Here is a 4,674-nt window from a genome sequence, read left to right on the forward strand (position 1 = left end):
TATACATATATATATATATATACATATACACACGTGAGAGAGAGAAAGAGGCTGAATTTCTGGGAGGGGTGGAAGGAAAAAAAAAATGTCAGTCGACATGATGTCACAGGGTTTCTGCCTAAAAGAGGAAACTGCCACAGTCTAAAGCTGAAGTGAAATAAGATTTTTTTACACACTGTTTCTGTTTCCCCTCTGGTTGACTCTGTTCTATGTTGTTCTGTTCCCCACGTTCTTTTATCTTTTTGTGCATAAAAAAAAAAAGAACACGTCTCTAAGACCTGCCTTTTAGAGCAGGTCACTGACTTATATTACCACGAGTGTTATACTCAGTAGAGTCAAAAGTATTCTTTATGATCATTCCAGTTTCAAGCAAGAGACAACAAAAAATACAGTGCCAAGATCAGTTTGTAAATAAACCAGATCCCATCATTACATTATATTACTTTTTTTTTTGTTTCTATGAAGAAATACATTAAAAACATGCATGATTTTGTTACTTTGGGATACTAATATATTTTCTTTGGGATTATGTTCCTCTTTTCCTAGGTTTAAATAATATATTCCCAAAAATATATATAAAAGTCAAACACTGTGTATGAGTGTACAGTTGTCAGAGAGGAATCTATCGAAAGAATTATATCAATATAAAAATAACTTGATTATGATGCTATGATGATGGGGTGAAGACGATGACAGTGCTGACAAGGAATATCTCACAACAAAGATAGCATGGGAGGAGGAAGTGTATCAACGGAGATCAAGACTGTAGAAAAAGCAAACATATTAAGACGAAGATGCAAACCTTGAAAGTTCAATCTTCCTTGCATTACCTAAGTGGAAATTGTCAAACAGTCAGTATGATGTGTAAATATACTGTACGGTACACTCTTTGTTCAAACTAATGAAAATAAAGGCTGAGTTGGAATGCTGTAAATGAGATGGAGAGAGTGACAGAGAGAGAGAGAGAGAGAGAGAGAGAGAGAGAGGAAAAACCCACCCACTCCACTCCTCCTCTTACTCTTTCTTTTCAGTTCAGAGAGGGTGGTGTGCAAACAACTCAGCTAAGGGCTTCAGGCTTGACTTTATGGGATGTCCACTTCAACAAAAGACAAAACAGTAAAAGAGAAATATAAAAAGAACAACTATGAATAAAACAACTTATGCAAATTTTCATGGTGTAGTAAATGTGTTTTTTGAGTAAAAATTGATTTTTATGTGTTTACAGTGGGAATAAGTCATACATCGGTGGTCAGCAATTGGTGGCCCGTGGGCCAAAACTGGCCCGCCAGCATCGATATCTGGCCCGGCAGATGATTTAACAATTGCAAAGATTTGCAATTTAAATCGAGTTCAGAGTTTTATTCTGCGAAATAAATGACTTATTCAAATAGATTCTGTTGCTAGAATTGACAGTTAACCTAAAATGTTTGGTTTGAAAAATAAAAACACTGCTGTTTGGGGAGTAAATGTCCATAAAATAACTACTTGTGTATGTTAGGGTTTAAAGAAGAAGAAGCAGTCATTCTTAAAATTGAAATGATGCACAATAAATATTAACAGTACCAGTATGTATCTCATACACATTTGTCTTGTCGTAACAAGCTGGTAATTACACACAACGTCCACATTATTGTTAGCTTAAGGCGGTAAATGTGGGTTTTTGTTTCTGACTGAAGACATTTTAAGGCACTTTGCCTGATGAAGACACAATGTTATGGCCGCAATATTCAGTTGCTTACAGTTGCTTGATCCCTGTCATGCTTCGTACAGTACATGATGCTGCAGCTCTTCCACGCCACTAATACTCCTTATTGCCAACACTGGTGTTGTGTTTTCAGTGCCACTGTCCGTCTGTCTGTCTGACCTCTAGCAAGATTACACAGAAACTTCTAAACTGACTTTCTTAAAACCTAGTGAAGATAACAACAGCTTTTGGATCTAGTGGATGCTTTTCACTTTCATAAACATTGCAAGGTAAGTCTTTTAAAAAAAACATTTATTTTTCTATCTAACACGCAATAATGCTAAAAAGACAATCAGAAATATGGAGGGTTAACTATGAACAGGTAAAAAAGTGTTGATGGACACTTGAAGAACTTTCAAGCCTGCTGTTTCAAGCGAGTCGCAACTTGGAGTAGAACAAACTGTCCACAATCCTTTTTCTTCCACATCCTCGTACAAAACGGCCACATAAAAAAGGAATTGTCCTCACCATACAATGTGGCCACTGGAGCGAGAATAATTTGGACATAAAGTATGCAATTAAATTACTGTGTGATGGGGTGACAGTGTACAGTGTGAGACAGATTCCAGTCTAATTAGTTTATAAACCCCAGCTGACCCAACATGTCTGCTAACAGGTTTAAGGCCCCATTTTGTGTGAACCCTTTTTTTGGTCCATAGAAAGGCATATTTACTGCACTGCCATATTGATCTGGTAAAGTTTTGACAAACCTCAACCGCTGCACGAAAGCCGAGATGGTAACATGAGGCACTTTACTCCAACCCATTATCATCCCGAGAACATTGTATACCGCTGCTCTGTCATGTCCCTTGGCGTCGCCTGACAGACGCACAAGAGTACCCTTCCACGTCTGAAAGAGAAGCAGTGAGCATTTAGACACATAAAGCAGAGCAGCAGTTAAATAAAAGTCAGACTATGAGGTTAGGGTTAGAGCCAAGAAAAGGACGGAGGTTAAGGTTAGGTTGAATATCCAGGTTAGAGTGAACATTCATTGTTGGCTCACACTCAGGCAGACTTTAATTTCATGAATAACGTCAGCTTTTCCATGACCAATAATAACTCATAAATACTAAGTATGGACTTATGAGTGTCTTTCAGATGCGTCTGTAAGGCAACACTGAGCGACGTGACAGAGAGTGAAAAGAGAACGGGCTGGCTCCTCACATGATCAAAATAAAGTCTTTCAGCAGCACTGTCACAAAGACAGACATGAAATACAATGGCTGTGATTAAACTATAACAGGATGGTGTCTCTAGCCAACACGCCAGCCTGTTATCGCTCTTTTTTTTTATGTAATTCATATTTTAACATTATTTCAGGATTCATAACACTTCCAGCGCATCAGACAGGGGAACTATACAAAATAATTACAGTGCTGTATTGCTGATGGTCATTCATTATGTTGAAATTAATTTAAGCTCCATTACCATCCTCAGGTCACGAGGGTGGTCTTTTGTAGGCCGATTTAGGGAACAGTGGGATTTTGTTTGCGAGTTGAACATAAATAATACACAGATGGAGGAAGAGTTCCACTGAAATCATGCCTTGTGACTATCATGTGGCAGTAGTCGGAGCCAACAATGAGAAAAGAAAAAATACGGAGTTTCACAAATGGAATGCGCTGCTAAAAATTAAAGGAGGCATAAAAATGCTTTTTATTAATTCATCCAAATGAGTCGGAGAGTAAATTACATTTTGAAAAATTAATGCGAGGGACTTTAAAAGACTGTTTGTCACGAGCAGCTGATGTTAAGGCTGTTGAATGAGAAAATGACATAGGCACGTAGTGGATAATAGAAGTAGCTGATATTTGCTAATATTTTTAATTGGCATTGGCCGTTTATTATTTATTAACCAACAGTTTTGACTACTGTAACTGTTTATAATTACAATGCAGACAGTATTTATAAACTCACTTTTTAGGTTTACCTGTTGGTTAACACAACAAGCTGATCATATGGCAGCTACGCAAACACATTTCATTTTTGAACGGGACATGGTTGTTTGTGCCAGACAGGCCGGGCTGAGTATTATTTATTTAGTAATCGCTGCGGTTTACAGAGAAAACCAAACCAAAAATTGCAATGAGTATGGAGACATCCATTATCTTATGAAGGGGATTGAGGGCATTTCTAAAAATGCAAGTAGTTCACAAACAACTGTGGGCACACACAGCCTTGATGATAGCAGCTCAGAAACAATAAACATCCATCGTCATAATCACAATCATATTCCATGGCTCCATTACACTTGCTCGTTGCCACAAAACTATATTGCGGACAAACTTCCAATCTGGTGTGGATCCTTCCTCATGTCAGAATGATGATGAATACATCACACACACACACACACACACACACACACACACACACACACACACACACACACACACTCACACACCAGTTGTGAAACAACAATATGATTATCTACACATAGTGGTCAACCAATCGGTGGCCATTATTCACACATACTGCATAGGTGGAATGTTCCATATCTGTAAAATCAGTCTGACAGGAGAGAGATTTTGTGTTCTACTGGCCGTTCATCTTCACAGAGGAGGGGTAATGGGTGTATTATCACCTACCACCAACAAAAAGGTCTGCCTTATTTGTATGATAAAAATATCATACAAATACCTACCTTCTTGCTGGGTTATTATAAAAAAAAACAACTACTTTTCACATCTTCTCTTTTCTTCACCTCTGTCTTCTGGCAAAAAAGTCATTTACCACTTTAAACCCAGACCTCTACTTCTACCCACAGAGGCTTGTCTCAACCCTCTGCTCTCCTCTCCTCTCCGCGCTACTCCCTTTTATTACTACTGTTCTCTCCACTAAAAGAGTGATGACAGGCAAGGATCATCCTCCAGGCTACTCTCTGGTCACTGTCTCCTCCACTGACCCCCTTCAAGACAAGCTTAATGTGTCCC

This window comes from Solea senegalensis, linkage group LG21 (genome assembly GCF_019176455.1).
Source record: "Solea senegalensis isolate Sse05_10M linkage group LG21, IFAPA_SoseM_1, whole genome shotgun sequence".
Taxonomy (NCBI): Eukaryota; Metazoa; Chordata; class Actinopteri; order Pleuronectiformes; family Soleidae; genus Solea; species Solea senegalensis.